The sequence below is a fragment of the Solanum verrucosum genome, unplaced genomic scaffold (assembly GCF_900185275.1).
Source record: "Solanum verrucosum unplaced genomic scaffold, falcon-dt-bn FXZP01000289.1, whole genome shotgun sequence".
Taxonomy (NCBI): domain Eukaryota; kingdom Viridiplantae; phylum Streptophyta; class Magnoliopsida; order Solanales; family Solanaceae; genus Solanum; species Solanum verrucosum.
In genome coordinates, this window is record NW_026020016.1 from 144,437 (window position 1) to 163,718 (window position 19,282).

General features: G+C 30.1%; 2 pseudogenes; both read left to right on the forward strand.

The window, feature by feature from the left end:
- The first annotated feature begins 3,981 nt into the window (after window positions 1-3,981).
- Window positions 3,982-4,704, forward strand: LOC125820901 (cysteine-rich repeat secretory protein 38-like; annotated as a pseudogene).
- A 2,894-nt stretch (window positions 4,705-7,598) lies between these two features.
- On the forward strand, window positions 7,599-8,321 carry LOC125820928 (cysteine-rich repeat secretory protein 38-like; annotated as a pseudogene).
- Window positions 8,322-19,282: the final 10,961 nt, after the last annotated feature.

The following is a 19,282-nucleotide window of genomic DNA, read 5'->3' on the forward strand; positions in this document are numbered from 1 at the left end:
CCTATCATTTTATCTTACTTGAACGATGTGGTAGCCACGACCTCCAAATTCTAGATCCGCCTCTGCCTAAGATGATAAATGATCTTTTACAACTGATATTTTTGGAAAAACGACAAATGTATAATATGATTTTTTTTTACCAAAATATACCCTCATTTAATTACTTTTGTGTAAGATTATGCGCATTTATAACAAATAAATTAAACTTGTATTAGTCAATTACATCACTTTATAAATTCTTGTCGATTGCGATTTAATTGTAACCAATTTTAATGATTCAGATTTCAATGTAAATGAGTTTTTACATTTATCTATATATATAAAGGACTTGTATAGTCTGGTTTATTAAAAAGGAAGAAGCAGAACTAACAATAGAAACATCAAGTGTCACACCCCAAAATCGGATGTGATGGCACGTGTCCAAACCCCACCGGACACGTCAGCCTAACACCCAAAAACCCGACGATACGGAATTTCATAAAACAAGAATAAGATAGAAAGATAAGCGGAAGTCTTTAAATAAACTCAACATAACCCTAGAATTGGTTGTCACATGTACAAACCTCTAATACGGAATCTGAATAAAATATACAAGTCTCATAGTAAAGTTCTAGAATAGAACAAAACAATAAATATAGATAATTTGAGGGCACGTCTGGAATGAACCGCTACCTCTCAAGTAAGTCTGGAAGCTCTAATCTGAAGATGAGTAATAAGTCGAATCTGATAGAGCTGTCAACCTACACAACTATGTAGAAGCAAGGGTGAGTACCAAAAGCAACAGGTACTCGCAAGTAACACTAAACTAAGCTAAACTAGCAGCAACAAACAACTCCTTTCAATCTCAACCGAACCACCGAAACTTCATTCTAACAGCGAACCAACAATCTATACTACACAATTCATAATCAACAGATATATCCAACAGTGTCTCAACATCAACCTCATATCCTCGTGTAAGAGCAAATAGATCATATATCACATGAAGAGGGGCAAATAGGTAAAATCCACACACCACAGACAAAGATGAAGTCAAATGCGATGCAAATGCAATAATAATGTCATGTAGTCATGATGCATGTCTGTCCTACGATACATATCTGTTGGCGTAATCAGTCCGCGCTGAATACTCAAATCAGAACCCATGGGGGCCACACATGGACCATGTATCACCGCCGGAACCAGATCCCATCGGCATCCAAATCGCTAGCCGAAGCTAGTCCATCTCATATATCTCTAGCCGGAGCTAGTCTCAACTGTGTCTCATATCCATCCATCCTCATATCAATGTCTCAGAACTCATGCAACAGATAATTCACACATGGGATGAATAATGAATATGCACATGTCATCAATCACAATCATATCACGATCACATCATAGTATTACACATTATCTGTCTCAATCACAACCATATCACGACCACATCATAGTATTACACATCGTCTGTCTCAATCACAACCATATCACGACCACATCATAGTATTACACATCGTCTGTCTCAACATCAATGTCTGTATCAATCATAGCTTACTCATGCTCTTCTATCCCTTCAATATCGGTTATCACATGACTTATTCAACAAATTCAAGTCACATATAACACACTTAGCTCGTTTTATTCCCCATCTTTCATTTACAACAATTTCAATCAACAAATAAAACTCATCCTCAATCCCCATTACTCCCCAACACAATTAGGAAAGTAGTCATGTGTAGTCTAAGAGTTTAACAAAGTTTAGAAGTCACTTGCCTCAAAACACTTTAACTAGTAACTCAAATTTGAGTTTTACCCTTCCGAGCACGCTCCAAATCACCACAATCTATTCATAAATGGAATCTCACAATCAATACGAATCTAACAACACCAATATCGTGCAATTTGGAGAAAAGGGTAAAATGGTCAAAAAAATCTCGTTCCGAAAAATATTCTCGAAATTTGGAAATTTTTAGTGAAAAATGTTCCCCAAGAAATTTAGAATCCAATAGTGAAAACCGTTTCGAAAAAGGAGTTGAAATGAGTTCACAAACTCAAATTTTCTATTAAATTCGGATTAGGCAAAAACCCCCAAATTTTTCAGTTGAGATCTCAAATTTTGATGTTAAAATCCATAAATAATCGATGGAAATCAAAGATATAAGTTGGAAATAACTTACCCAATGAATTCCTTGCGAAAACCCACTTGAAATCACCTATTTTTGAGCTCTCAAAGTCTAAAAATGGAGAAATGGGTATTTTTCAAGTTGGGGGAAAATGGCTACTGTTTTTGGCTTTAAAAAAGAAGAAAAAAGACTGCTGTTGCATCTAAAAAAAACACAGCAGCTGAAACAACAAAAACACCAATGTTTAAGTCCCCGTTGGACCCTCGGGATTCGTTCGGAATCTCGTGCACACAAACTAAATATGTACCCCCACTAAATTCGACGTTCCGGACTCAATGGAACCGTCGGAATTTGAATTCGAGGACTCCTTGACCCGAAATTCAATAAGATGCCAAGAAACTAGTTTAACGCCAAAAAAATTCGAAACTCAAACGGAGCGTCTAAAAATTCAACCAAGACTCATTCTAGACTTAGAATCGCCTCCCGAAACCAACGGTACTCTCGGAATTTTAATCCGAGCCTCGGAACCTCATATGTTGACCAAAGTCAACTCTTTATCACAATTTCACAACTTTAGCAACTTAGGACCTCAATTCTTCGTTTCAACTCCAAATTCAACTCCGTAACTTCACACAGACCCGTTTCGACATTCTAAAACTGCCGGAATCGACGGAAATTCGATCCGAGTCCCGAAACTCCAAATAACTCGAAAAAGCACTTTTTAACCAACTTTAACTCATAAAAACTCAACTTCTCAAAAACTCAACTTTTTACCAACTTTTCCTCAAACTAACTTTACAACCACAAAACATGGGACTCGGGGCAACTACCGAAAGGGCAAAATAGTCATTTCCACGAAAAATTACCAAAATGACCTTTCGGGTCATTACATCAAGTTTTTAGCAATTGTAATGTCTATGTCAAACAATCAAATAGAGGGGCTAAATATAGCTGCTTCCCTTGCTCCACAGGTATCTTTTCTTTGAATTAATGTGTGCGTGCGTGGGTGTGTGTGGTTTTGTATGCGCGTGCGTGCGTGCGAGTGTGGAGAGATAGTTTCAAACTTTATGAGTGTGATTATATTGGGTAAGTTGTTGATCATGTATAGATAATAAATTATTTTATAACCATGTTTTTTTAATCTTATACAATTTATATTTATTTGTATATTTTATATATTAGAAAATAAAAATCTTGCGGCTTACCACACATTCTAAAATTAGTCATTACATATAGTTTTTCTCTGATAAATTCTCGGTTAGAGCTAAAATACTATTACTACTATAAGCTTATTATATGATGACTTAAACACACTGAGTTATTTGGTACAAGAGATAAGGAATACTAATTTTAAGAATAAAGTACAATATTATTTTATTTTAAGTTTAGTTAAAAGAATTTAATAATTCTAAGATTATTTATCTTATTATTTGTAATATAATTATGTGATAATTAACCAATCTCATGAGATAACCTTGTCTATTCCACCCCCTTACCAAATGACCTCCACAGTGTGTCTGGTAGAAAGGAAAATATTTTCCTCAGAAAATACTTTACAAGAAAACATTATCTAGGAAAACAAATGATTTCTTACTTATTTTCTTCTATTCAGTCTGCAAGTATAGAAAATATTATCATAAAAATATTTTTATATATCTAAGATAAAAATTACGAGGATGGGATGAGAGTAGGGGTGAGTGATTGTGAAGGTGTGGAGGAGAAAATGCGACTTGTTTTCCCTACTTTCATTATGAAAGTCATTTTCCTTATTTTTAAGGATAGTATTTTACTAAAGAAAATATTTTCTAATTTTTTTCTTGTACCATATAAAGTGTTGCACCAAATGAATTTTATACCATCTCATTTTTCACATCAAAATATGTCTTCTTCAAAACTAATCTCTTGTCTATTTATTCTTTCATCCATTGCAATTCTTGTACAAACAGTAATTTCCACAAATCCACTTTCCCATTTTTGCTCAAAATCTGAAAATTCCACATCCAATAGTTACTATGCAAAAAATTTGAAAAATCTTTACCTAAAAACATCCCTAACAGGTTTCTCAACTTGCTCAATTGGGCAAAATCATGATCAAACAAATGGACTTTCTCTATGTCGCGGCGATATTTCAAGCAAAAATTGCAAATCTTGTGTAAAAGATGCTAGTGAAGAACTTGGAAAACGTTGTCCTTACGATAAAGAAGCCATCATATGGTATGATAATTGTCTCTTGAAATATTCCAACAAAGATTTCTTAGGAAATATCGATAATATGAACAAGTTTTACATGTGGAATGTTCGCGTTGTGAAGAACCCTAAATATTTCAATGCAAAGACTAAGGAATTGTAGAGAAACTTGGCTGAAAACGCTTATAAAATGTCGAATTTGTATGCAACTGGAGAAATGGAGATTGAAGAAAATAAGAAATTGTATGGATTGGTTCAATGTACACGAGATCTTTCAAATGAAGATTGTAAGAAGTGTCTTGATGGTATTATTAATGAATTTCCAAGTTGTTGTGATGGGAAAGAAAGTGGAAGAGTTATTAGTGGAAGTTGTAACTTTATATATGAAATTTACCCTTTTATTAATACTCCTTAGATCTTACAAAGTATAATATGGAGAGCTTGAAATAAAACCCTATAATAATATAATGTAATATAGTTTTATTAAGTTATACTTGTTGTATTATTTTGTTCAAGTAAGTAAGGTGAATAAAGATTAATATAATAGACATAAAAAATTTCGTGTGTGTATATTTATGTGTGTATGATTATTTTACCATATTATGGACAAGATTGATCAGACTACAACAAAAATAACGTTTAACAGGAATAAATATAAACATGAACTCATGAACAAAGTTTTTACCGTCATTAATTAATTATCATGCTTTAGGGACATTTACAAATTAAAGAGTGTAATTGCTGCTAAAAATATATATTTAATTTTTTTGTATAGTGTTTTGGAGTTTAAAAATGATTATATTTGTCTAAAATCAGACTATCTTTCACTTGTTAAGAGTATATCTATCTTTTTGTATATTGTTTTCAGACTATATCTTTCACTTGTTAAGAGTGTATCCATTTTTTTTGTATTTTGTTTTGGCGCTTAAAAATGATTAATAAATATGTAATATCACAATAGTTATATCACTTAAGCATGATAAAACTAATGTGATTTGGTGTAACTATTGTGTAGCTTTTTCTCACTTAGATTTAATACTTAAGCACAAATTTAGTTAATGATTAAGCTAGAGTTTAATATCTATGAATAGATGTTGTGGGGAAAAAATTTAACTAACATAAAATCGAAAATACATATTATTTTTGGAAAAATGACAAATGTATAATATGATCTTTTCTTTTTTTGACTAAAATTCACCTTCGTTTACTTGATTTTGTATAAGATAATGTGCATTTATAACAAATAAATTAAACTTGTATTGGTCAATTACATCAGTTATGAATTCTTGTCGCTTGCGAATTAATTGTAACCCATTTTAATTATTCATATTTCAATTTAAATGAGTTTTAACATGTATCTATCTATATAAAGGACTTGCATAGTTTGGTTAATTGAAAAGGAAGAAGCAGAACTAGCAATAGAAACATCAAGTTTTTAGCAATTGTAATGTCTATGTCAAACAATCATGTAGAGGGGCTAAATGTAGCTGCTTCCTTTGCTCCATAGGTATCTTTTCTTTGAATTAATGTGTGCGTGTGTGCATGCGTGGGTGTGTGTGGTTGTGTGTGCGCGTGCGTGCGTGCGTGTCATGTGTAGAGATAGTTTCAAACTTTATGTGTGTGATTTTATTGGGTAAGTTGTTGATCATGTATAGATAATAAATTCTTTTACAACCATATTTTTTAATCTCAATTTATATTTATTTGTATATTTTATATATTAAAAAAATAAATATGAATATATTAAGTTAATACTATTATATGGTTTATACAAGCTCAAATTTTAATGTGAATTTTTTTTATTTTTTCTCAAAGTTTCAGCGAATAAGACATCTAATTCCAAAAAGGAAATAAAAACTAAATTTTTTAGCAAGCATATTTGATCGATTTGTTTATAAAAATTATAAAAAAAAGATTAATAACCAGAATTGTAACCCAAAATTAAAGCAACCTATCATTTTATCTTACTTGAACGATGTGGTAGCCACGACCTCCAAATTCTAGATCCGCCTCTGCCTAAGATGATAAATGATCTTTTACAACTGATATTTTTGGAAAAACGACAAATGTATAATATGATTTTTTTTACCAAAATATACCCTCATTTAATTACTTTTGTGTAAGATTATGCGCATTTATAACAAATAAATTAAACTTGTATTAGTCAATTACATCACTTTATAAATTCTTATCGATTGAGATCTAATTGTAACCAATTTTAATGATTCAGATTTCAATGTAAATGAGTTTTTACATTTATCTATATATGTAAAGGACTTGTATAGTCTGGTTTATTAAAAAGGAAGAAGCAGAAGTAACAATAGAAACCTCAAGTTTTTAGCAATTGTAATGTCTATGTCAAACAATCAAATAGAGGGGCTAAATATAGCTGCTTCCCTTGCTCCACAGGTATCTTTTCTTTGAATTAATGTGTGCGTGCGTGGGTGTGTGTGGTTTTGTATGCGCGTGCGTGCGTGCGAGTGTGGAGAGATAGTTTCAAATTTTATGAGTGTGACTATATTGGGTAAGTTGTTGATCATGTATAGATAATAAATTCTTTTATTACCATCTTTTTTTAATCTTATACAATTTATATTTATTTGTATATTTTGTATATTAGAAAATAAAAATCTTGCGGCTTACCACACATTCTAAAATTAGTCATTACATATAGATTTTCTCTGATAATTTCTCGGTTAGAGCTAAAATACTATTACTACTAAGCTTATTATATGATGACTTAAACAGAGTTGTTTGGTACAAGAGATAAGGAATACTAATTTTAAGAATAAAGTACAATATTATTTTATTTTAAGTTTAGTTAAAAGAATTTAATAATTCTAAGATTATTTATCTTATTATTTGTAATATAATTATGTGATAATTAATCAATCTCATGAGATAACCTTGTCTATTCCACCCCCTTACCAAATGACCTCCACAGTGTCTGGTAGAAAGGAAAATATTTTCCTCAGAAAATACTTTACAAGAAAACATTATCTAGGAAAACAAATGATTTCTTACTTATTTTCTTGTATTAGGTCTGCAAGTATAGAAAATATTATCAAAAAAATATTTTTATATATCTAAGATAAAAATTACAAGGATGGGATGAGAGTGGGGGTGAGTGATTGTGAGGGTGTGGAGGAGAAAATGCGACTTGTTTTCCCTACTTTCATTATGAAAGTCATTTTCCTTATTTTTAAGGATAGTATTTTACTAAAGAAAATATTTTCTAATTTTTTTCTTGTACCATATAAAGTGTTGCACCAAATGAATTTTATACCATCTCATTTTTCACATCAAAATATGTCTTCTTCAAAACTAATCTCTTGTCTATTTATTCTTTCATCCATTGCAATTCTTGTACAAACAGTAATTTCCACAAATCCACTTTCCCATTTTTGCTCAAAATCTGAAAATTCCACATCCAATAGTTACTATGCACAAAATTTGAAAAATCTTTACCTAAAAACATCCCTAACAGGTTTCTCAACTTGCTCAATTGGGCAAAATCATGATCAAACAAATGGACTTTCTCTATGTCGCGGCGATATTTCAAGCAAAAATTGCAAATCTTGTGTAAAAGATGCTAGTGAAGAACTTGAAAAACGTTGTCCTTACGATAAAGAAGCCATCATATGGTATGATAATTGTCTCTTGAAATATTCCAACAAAGATTTCTTAGGAAATATCGATAATATGAACAAGTTTTACATGTGGAATGTTCGCGTTGTGAAGAACCCTAAATATTTCAATGCAAAGACTAAGGAATTGTAGAGAAACTTGGCTGAAAACGCTTATAAAACGTCGAATTTGTATGCAACTGGAGAAATGGGGATTGAAGAAAATAAGAAATTGTATGGATTGGTTCAATGTACAAGAGATCTTTCAAATGAGGATTGTAAGAAGTGTCTTGATGGTATTATTAATGAATTTCCAAGTTGTTGTGATGGGAAAGAAGGTGGAAGAGTTATTAGTGGAAGTTGTAACTTTATATATGAAATTTACCCTTTTATTAATACTCCTTAGATCTTACAAAGTATAATATGGAGAGCTTGAAATAAAACCCTATAATAATATAATGTAATATAGTTTTATTAAGTTATGCTTGTTGTATTATTTTGTTCAAGTATGTAAGGTGAATAAAGATTAATATAATAGACATAAAAAATTTCGTGTGTGTATATTTATGTGCGTATGATTATTTTACCATATTATGGACAAGATAGATCAGACTACAACAAAAATAACATTTAACGGCAATAAATATAAACATAAAGTCATGAACAAAGTTTTTATCGTCATTAGTTAATTTCCCTGCTTTAGGGACATTTACAAATTAAAGAGTGCAATCGCTGCTAAAAATATATATTTAATTTTTTTTAATACTGTTTTGGCGCTTAAAATAATTATATTTGTCTAAAATCGGACTATCTTTCACTTGTTAAGACTGTATCTATTTTTTTGTATATTGTTTTCGGACTATCTTTCACTTGTTAAGAGTGTATCTATTTTTTTATATATTGTTTTGGCAATTAAAAATGATTAATAAATATGTAATATCACAATAGTTATATCACTTAAGCATGCATGATAAAACTAATGTGATTTGGTGTAACTATTGTGTAGCTTTTTCTCAGTTAGATTTAATACTTAAGCACAACTTTAGTTAATGATTAAGCTAGAGTTTAATATCTATGAATAGATGTTGTGGGAAAAGAATTTCACTAACATAAAATCAAAAATACATATTATTTTTGGAAAAATGACAAATGTATAATATGATTTATTTTTACTAAAATTCACCTTCGATTACTTGATTTTGTATAAGATAATGTGCATTTATAACAAATAAATAAAACTTGTATTGGTCAATTACATCACTTATGAATTCTTGTCGCTTGCAATTTAATTGTAATCCATTTTAATTCTTGTCTATGTCAAACAATCAAGTAGAGGGGCTAAATGTAGCTACTTCCCTTGCTCCATAGGTATCTTTTCTTTGAATTAATGTGTGCGTGCGTGTGTGTGGCTGCGCATGCACGTATGTGCGTGCGTGTGTGTAGAGATAGTTTCAAACTTTATGTGTGTGATTATATTGGGTAAGTTGTTGATCATGTATAGATAATAAATTCGTTTACAACCATTTTTTTAATCTTATACAATTTATATTTATTTGTATATTTTATATATTAAAAAGATAAAAATCTTGCGGATTACCACACATGCTAAAATTAGTCTAAAATCGGACTATCTTTCACTTGTTAAGAGTGTATCTATTTTTTTGTATATTGTTTTGGCGCTTAAAAATGATTAATAAATATGTAATATCACAATAGTTATATCACTTAAGCATGATAAAACTAATGTGATTTGGTATAACTATTGTGTAGCTTTTCCTCAGTTAGATTTAATACTTAAGCACAGATTTAGTTAATGATTAAGCTATAGTTTAATATCTATGAATAGATGTTATTGTGGGAAAAAAATTTCACTAACATAAAATGGAAAATTCATATTATTTTTGGAAAAATGATAAATGTATAATATGATTTTATTTTTTTTTGACTAAAATTCACCTTCGTTTACTTGATTTTGTATAAGATAATGCACATTTATAACAAATAAATTAAACTTGTATTGGTCATTTACATCACTTATGAATTCTTGTCGCTAGCGATTTAATTATAACCCATTTTAATTCTTGTCGCTTACGATTTAATTGTAACCCATTTTAATTATTCAGATTTCAATAAATGAATTTTAACATGTATCTATCCATATAAAGGACTTGTATAGTCTGATTTATTGAAAAGGAAGAAGCAGAACTAACAATAGAAACATCAAGTTTTTAGCAATTGTAATGTCTATGTCAAACAATCAAGTAGAGGGGTTAAATGTAGCTGCTTCCCTTGCTCCACATGTATCTTTTCTTCGAATTAATGTGTGCGTGCGTGCATGCGTGTGTGTGGACGTGTGTGCGTGTGTGCGCGTGCGTGCGTGTGTATAGAGATAGTTTCAAACTTTATGTGTGTGATTATTTTGGATAGGTTGTTGATCATGTATAGATAATAAATTCTTTTATAACCATCTTTTTTTAATCATATACAATTTATATATATTTGTATATTTTATATATTAAAAAAATAAAAATCTTGCGTCTTACCACATATGCTAAAATTAGTCTAAAATCAGACTATCTTTCACTTGTTAAGAGTGTATCTATTTTTTTTATATTGTTTTGGCGCTTAAAAATGATTAATAAATATGTAATATCACAATAGTTATATCATTTAAGCATGATAAAACTAATGTGATTTGGTGCAACTATTTGCGTATCTTTTTCTCACTTAGATTTAATACTTAAGCACAAATTTAGTTTATGATTAAGCTAGAGTTTATTATCTATGAATAGATGTTGTGGGAAAAAAATTTCACTAACATAAAATCGAATATACATGTTATTTTTGGAAAAATGACAAATGTAAAATATGATTTATTTTTACAAAAATTCACCTTCGTTTACTTGATTTTGTATAAGATAATGTGCATTTATAACAAATAAATAAAATTTATATTGGTCAATTACATCACTTATGAATTCTTGTCGCTTGCAATTTAATTGTAACCCCTTTTAATTATTCAGATTTCAATAAATGAGTTTTAACATGAATCTATCTATATAAAGGACTTGCATAGTTTGGTTAATTGAAAAGGAATTAGGCAAAACTAGCAATAGAAACAACAAGTTTTTAGCAATTCTAATGTCTATGTCAAACAATCAAGTAGAGGGGCTAAATGTAGCTGCTTCCATTGCTCCACTTGTATCTTTTCTTCGAATTAATGTGTGCGTGCGTGGGTGTGTCCGTGTGCGCGTGGGTGTGTCTGTGTGTGCGTGCGTGCGTTTGTAGAGATAGTTTCAAACTTTATGTGTGTGATTATATTGGGTAAGTTGTTGATCATGTATAGATAATACATTCTTTTACAACCATCTTTTTTTAATCTTATAAAATTTATATTTATTTGTATATTTTATATATTAAAAAAATAAAAATCTTGCGGCTTACCGCACATACTAAAATTAGTCTAAAATTGGGCTATTTTTCACTTGTTAAGAGTGTATCTATTTTTTTATATTGTTTTGGCGCTTAAAAATGATTAATAAATATGTAATATCACAATAGTTATATCACTTAAGCATGATAAAACTAATGTGATTTGGTGTAACTATTGTGTAGCTTTTTCTCACTTAGATTTAATACTTAAGCACAAATTTAAGTAATGATTAAGCTAGAGTTTGATATCTATGAATAGATGTTGTGGGAAAAAAATCTCACTAACATAAAATCGAAAATACATATTATTTTTGGAAAAATGACAAATGCATAATATGATTTATTTTTACAAAAATTCACCTTCGTTTACTTGATTTTGTATAAGATAATGCACATTTATAACAAATAAATAAAACTTGTATTGGTCAATTACATCACTTATGAATTCTTGTCGCTTGCAATTTAATTGTAACCCATTTTAATTCTTGTCGCTTGCGATTTAATTGTAACCCCTTTTAATTATTCAGATTTCAATAAATGAGTTTTAACATGTATCTATCTATATAAAGGACTTGCATAGTTTGGTTAATTGAAAAGGAATTAGGCAAAACTAGCAATAGAAACATCAAGTTTTTAGCAATTCTAATGTCTATGTCAAACAATCAAGTAGAGGGGCTAAATGTAGCTGCTTCCTTTGCTCCATAGGTATCTTTTCTTTGAATTAATGTGTGCGTGTGTGCATGCGTGGGTGTGTGTAGTGCGCGCACGTGTGTGCGTGTCATGTGTAGATATAGTTTCAAACTTTATGTGTGTGATTATATTGGGAAAGTTGTTGATCATGTATAGATAATAAATTCTTTTACAACCATCATTTTTTAATCTTATACAATTTATATTTATTTGTATATTTTATATATTAAAAAAATAAAAATCTTGCGGCTTACTGCACATACTAATATTAGTCTAAAATCGGACTATCTTTCACTTGTTAAGGGTGTATCTATTTTTTTATATTGTTTTGGCGCTTAAAAATGATTAATAAATATGTAATATTTTTTTTTTGGGACAAGTGAAACCTGCAGCCGCTACCCTTTGGGTGCTCACAGGGTAAAACCCCCGCTTCTATGCAATAACTCGCAAACCACATAAGAAAGGTAACCCGCACTAGGCAAGCCCGGTGCGACGAGTTCGACCCAGAAGGCAAACCCCTTGCTTTCGCTGGCAAGGGGTTTCGAACTTGAGACCACCAACATGGAAGTCCCAAGCCCAAACCACTAGGCCACCCCGAAGGGTATTAAATATGTAATATCACAATAGTTATATCAATTAAACATGATAAAATTAATGTGATTTGGTGTCACTATTGTGTAGCTTTTTCTCACTTAGATTTAATACTTAAGCACAAATTTAATTAATGATTAAGCTAGAGTTTGATATCTATGAATAGATGTTGTGGGAAAAAAATCTCACTAACATAAAATCGAAAATACATATTATTTTTGGAAAAATGACAAATGTATAATATGATTTGTTTTTAGTAAAATTCATCTTCGTTTACTAGATTTTGTATAAGATAATGTGCATTTATAACAAATAAATAAAACTTGTATTGGTCAATTACATCACTTATGAATTCTTGTCGCTTGCAATTTAATTGTAACCCATTTTAATTCTTGTCGCTTGCGATTTAATTGTAACCCCTTTTAATTATTCAGATTATAATAAATGAGTTTTAACATGTATCTATCTATATAAAGGACTTGCATAGTTTGGTTAATTGAAAAGGAATTAGGCAAAACTAGCAATAGAAACAACAAGTTTTTAGCAATTCTAATGTCTATGTCAAACAATCAAGTAGAGGGGCTAAATGTAGCTGCTTCCATTGCTCCACTTTGTATCTTTTCTTCGAATTAATGTGTGCGTGCGTGGGTGTGTATGTGTGCGCGTGCGTGTGTGGGTGTGTCTGTGTGTGCGTGCGTGCGTGCGTGTGTAGAGATAGTTTCAAAATTTATGAGTGCGATTATATTGGGTAAGTTATTGATCATGTATAGATAATACATTCTTTTACAACCATCTTTTTTTAATCTTATACAATTTATATTTATTTGTATATTTTATATATTAAAAAAATAAAAATCTTGCGGCTTACCGCACATACTAAAATTAGTCTAAAATTGGACTATTTTTCACTTGTTAAGAGTGTATCTATTTTTTTTATATTGTTTTGGCGCTTAAAAATGATTAATAAATATGTAATATCACAATAGTTATATCACTTAAGCATGATAAAACTAATGTGATTTGGTGTAACTATTGTGTAGCTTTTTCTCACTTAGATTTAATACTTAAGCACAAATTTAATTAATGATTAAGCTAGAGTTTGATATCTATGAATAGATGTTGTGGGAAAAAAATCTCACTAACATAAAATCGAAAATACATATTATTTTTGGAAAAATGACAATTGTATAATATGATTTATTTTTACAAAAATTCACCTTCGTTTACTTGATTTTGTATAAGATAATGTGCATTTATAACAAATAAATAAAATTTGTATTGGTCAATTACATCACTTATGAATTCTTGTCGCTTGCAATTTAATTGTAACCCATTTTAATTCTGGTCGTTTGCGATTTAATTGTAACCCATTTTAATTATTCAGATTTCAATAAATGAGTTTTAACATGTATCTATCTATATAAAGGACTTGCATAGTTTGGTTAATTGAAAAGTAATTAGGTAAAACTAGCAATAGAAACATCAAGTTTTTAGCAATTGTAATGTCTATGTCAAACAATCAAGTAGAGGGGCTAAATGTAGCTGCTTCCTTTGCTCCATAGGTATCTTTTCTTTGAATTAATGTGTGCATGCGTGGGTGTGTGGTTGTGTGTGCGCGTGCGTGCATGCGTGTCATGTGTAGAGATAGTTTCAAACTTTATGTGTGTGATTATATTGGGAAAGTTGTTGATCATGTATAGATAATTAATTCTTTTACAACCATCATTTTTTAATCTTATACAATTTATATTTATTTGTATATTTTATATATTAAAAAAATAAAAATCTTGCGGCTTACTGCACATACTAATATTAGTCTAAAATCGGACTATCTTTTACTTGTTAAGAGTGTATCTATTTTTTTATATTGTTTTGGCGCTTAAAAATGATTAATAAATATGTAATATCACAATAGTTATATCAATTAAGCATGATAAAACTAATGTGATTTGGTGTAACTATTGTGTAGCTTTTTCTCACTTAGATTTAATACTTAAGCACAAATTTAATTAATGATTAAGCTAGAGTTTGATATCTATGAATAGATGTTGTGGGAAAAAAATCTCACTAACATTAAATCGAAAATACATATTATTTTTGGAAAAATGACAAATGTATAATATGATTTATTTTTACTAAAATTCGTCTACGTTTACTAGATTTTGTATAAGATAATGTGCATTTATAACAAATAAATAAAACCTGTATTGGTCAATTACATCACTTATGAATTCTTGTCGCTTGCAATTTAATTGTAACCCATTTTAATTCTTGTCGTTTGCGATTTAATTGTAACCCATTTTAATTATTCAGATTTCAACAAATGAGTTTTAACATGTATCTATCTATATAAAGGACTTGCATAGTTTGGTTAATTGAACAGGAATTAGGCAAAACTAGCTAGAGAAACATCAAGTTTTTAGCAATTCTAATGTCTATGTCAAACAATCAAGTAGAGGGGCTAAATGTAGCTGCTTCCTTTGCTCCATAGGTATCTTTTCTTTGAATTAATGTGTGCGTGTGTGCATGCGTGGGTGTGTGTGGCTGTGTGTGCGTGTGCGTTCGTGCGTGTCATGTGTAGAGATAGTTTCAAACTTTATGTGTGTGATTATATTGGGAAAGTTGTTGATCATGTATAGATAATTAATTCTTTTACAACCATCATTTTTTAATCTTATACAATTTATATTTATTTGTATATTTTATATATTAAAAAAATAAAAATCTTGCGGCTTACTGCACATACTAATATTAGTCTAAAATCGGACTATCTTTCACTTGTTAAGAGTGTATCTATTTTTTTATATTGTTTTGGCGCTTAAAATGATTAATAAATATGTAATGTCACAATAGTTATATCACTTAAGCATGATAAAACTAATGTGATTTGGTGTAACTATTGTGTAGCTTTTTCTCACTTAGATTTAATACTTAAGCACAAATTTAATTAATGATTAAGCTAGAGTTTAATATCTATGAATAGATGTTGTGGGAAAAAAATCTCACTAACATAAAATAGAAAATACATATTATTTTTGGAAAAATGACAAATGTATAATATGATTTATTTTTACTAAAATTCACCTTCGTTTACTTGATTTTGTATAAGATAATGTGCATTTATAACAAATAAATAAAACTTGTATTGGTCAATTACATCACTTATGAATTCTTGTCGCTTGCAATTTAATTGTAACCCATTTTAATTCTTGTCGTTTGCGATTTAATTGCAACCCATTTTAATTATTCAGATTTCAATAAATGAGTTTTAACATGTATCTATCTATATAAAGGACTTGCATAGTTTGGTTAATTGAAAAGGAATTAGGCAAAACTAGCAATAGAAACATCAAGTTTTTAGCAATTCTAATGTCTATGTCAAACAATCAAGTAGAGGGGCTAAATGTAGCTGCTTCCCTTGCTCCACTTGTATCTTTTCTTCGAATTAATGTGTGCGTGCGTGGGTGTGTCTGTGTGCGCGTGCGTGCGTGCGTGGGTGTGTCTGTGTTGTTAAAGAATGACAAAAGTCCCACATCGGTGGTTAATGAGATGGGTGGACTCGTTATAAGGCTTGGGCAATCATCCTCCCTTTGAGCTAGCTTTTGGGGTGTGAGTTAGGCCTAAGACCTAATTTAACATGGTACTAGAGCAGGTCCCGTCTCACCCGATGTTGGGGTCCCCCAAAATAAAAAATTTCCCACGCACCAGATGCTAAGCACTGGGGGTGAGGTGGGGTGTTAAAGAATGACAAAAGTCCCACATCGGTGGTTAATGAGATTGGTGGACTCCTTATAAGGCTTGGACAATCCTCCTCCCTTTGAGCTAACTTTTGGGGTGTGAGTTAGGCCTAAGACCTAATTTAACATGTGTGTGCGTGCGTGTGTAGAGATAGTTTCAAACTTTATGTGTGTGATTATATTGGGTAAGTTGTTGATCATGTATAGATAATAAATTCTTTTACAACCATCTTTTTTTAATCTTATAAAATTTATATTTATTTGTATATTTTATATATTAAAAAAATAAAAATCTTGTGGCTTACCGCACATACTAAAATTAGTCTAAAATTGGACTATTTTTCACTTGTTAAGAGTGTATCTATTTTTTTTTATATTGTTTTGGCGCTTAAAAATGATTAATAAATATGTAATATCACAATAGTTATATCACTTAAGCATGATAAAAACTAATGTGATTTGGTGTAACTATTGTGTAGCTTTTTCTCACTTAGATTTAATACTTAAACACAAATTTAATTAATGATTAAGCTAGAGTTTAATATCTATGAATAGATGTTGTGGGAAAAAAATCTCACTAACATAAAATAGAAAATACATATTATTTTTGGAAAAATGACAAATGTATAATATGATTTATTTTTACTAAAATTCACCTTCGTTTACTTGATTTTGTATAAGATAATGTGCATTTATAACAAATAAATAAAACTTGTATTGGTCAATTACATCACTTATGAATTCTTGTCGCTTGCAATTTAATTGTAACCCATTTTAATTCTTGTCGTTTGCGATTTAATTGTAACCCATTTTTAATTATTCAGATTTCAATAAATGAGTTTTAACATGTATCTATCTATATAAAGGACTTGCATAGTTTGGTTAATTGAAAAGGAATTAGGCAAAACTAGCAATAGAAACATCAAGCTTTTAGCAATTGTAATGTCTATGTCAAACAATCAAGTAGAGGGGCTAAATGTAGCTGCTTCCCTTGCTCCACTTGTATCTTTTCTTCGAATTAATGTGTGCGTGCGTGGGTGTGTCTGTGTGCGCGTGCGTGCGTGCGTGGGTGTGTCTGTGTTGTTAAAGAATGACAAAAGTCCCACATCGGTGGTTAATGAGATGGGTGGACTCGTTATAAGGCTTGGGCAATCATCCTCCCTTTGAGCTAGCTTTTGGGGTGTGAGTTAGGCCTAAGACCTAATTTAACATGGTACTAGAGCAGGTCCCGTCTCACCCGATGTTGGGGTCCCCCAAAATAAAAAATTTCCCACGCACCAGATGCTAAGCACTGGGGGTGAGGTGGGGTGTTAAAGAATGACAAAAGTCCCACATCGGTGGTTAATGAGATTGGTGGACTCCTTATAAGGCTTGGACAATCCTCCTCCCTTTGAGCTAACTTTTGGGGTGTGAGTTAGGCCTAAGACCTAATTTAACATGTGTGTGCGTGCGTGTGTAGAGATAGTTTCAAACTTTATGTGTGTGATTATATTGGGTAAGTTGTTGATCATGTATAGATAATAAATTCTTTTACAACCATCTTTTTTTAATCTTATAAAATTTATATTTATTTGTATATTTTATATATTAAAAAAATAAAAATCTTGCGGCTTACCGCACATACTAAAATTAGTCTAAAATTGGACTATTTTTCACTTGTTAAGAGTGTATCTATTTTTTTTATATTGTTTTGGCGCTTAAAAATGATTAATAAATATGTAATATCACAATAGTTATATCACTTAAGCATGATAAAAACTAATGTGATTTGGTGTAACTATTGTGTAGCTTTTTCTCACTTAGATTTAATACTTAAACACAAATTTAATTAATGATTAAGCTAGAGTTTAATATCTATGAATAGATGTTGTGGGAAAAAAATCTCACTAACATAAAATAGAAAATACATATTATTTTTGGAAAAATGACAAATGTATAATATGATTTATTTTTACTAAAATTCACCTTCGTTTACTTGATTTTGTATAAGATAATGTGCATTTATAACAAATAAATAAAACTTGTATTGGTCAATTACATCACTTATGAATTCTTGTCGCTTGCAATTTAATTGTAACCCATTTTAATTCTTGTCGTTTGCGATTTAATTGTAACCCATTTTAATTATTCAGATTTCAATAAATGAGTTTTAACATGTATCTATCTATATAAAGGACTTGCATAGTTTGGTTAATTGAAAAGGAATTAGGCAAAACTAGCAATAGAAACATCAAGCTTTTAGCAATTGTAATGTCTATGTCAAACAATCAAGTAGAGGGGGTAAATGTAGCTGCTTCCCCGGCTCAACAGGTATCTTTTCTTTGAATTCCTAGTTAATTTAATGTGGTATATGATTTACATTTTAAATCTCTCACAACTCACAATCGAAATTTATTTATTTTTCCTAAATTAGGTCGTAGACTATTGAGTCTTTAATAAGTCATAAGAATTTGCAGTTCTAATTGAAATCGCGCATCTAAATTCTATATCTGTTACTCTGCCAAGTTGATTCATGCTCATGTTGAAACTTTACCTAATTTAAAAATCGATCTAATTAAGAATTTGGTTATATATATGTATAGAGATAGTTCTAGTATGATTAAGAATTTATTGTTGGTTAGTAAATTCTTGTATAACCATTTTATTTATTCTTATACAATTTATATTTATTTTATATATTTAAAAAATAAAGATCCTGCGGCTTACCACACATACTTTAACTCATTACATATAGTTTTTTTTTTCTGATGAATTATCGGTTAGAGCTAAAATACTACTACTAAGCTTATTATATGATGTATTAAAATGCACTTAGTTATTTGGTACGAGAGACAAAGAATAATAATTTTAGAATAAAATGTTGTATTGTTTTATTATGAGTTTAGTTAAAACTATTTATTAATTCTAAGATTATTTA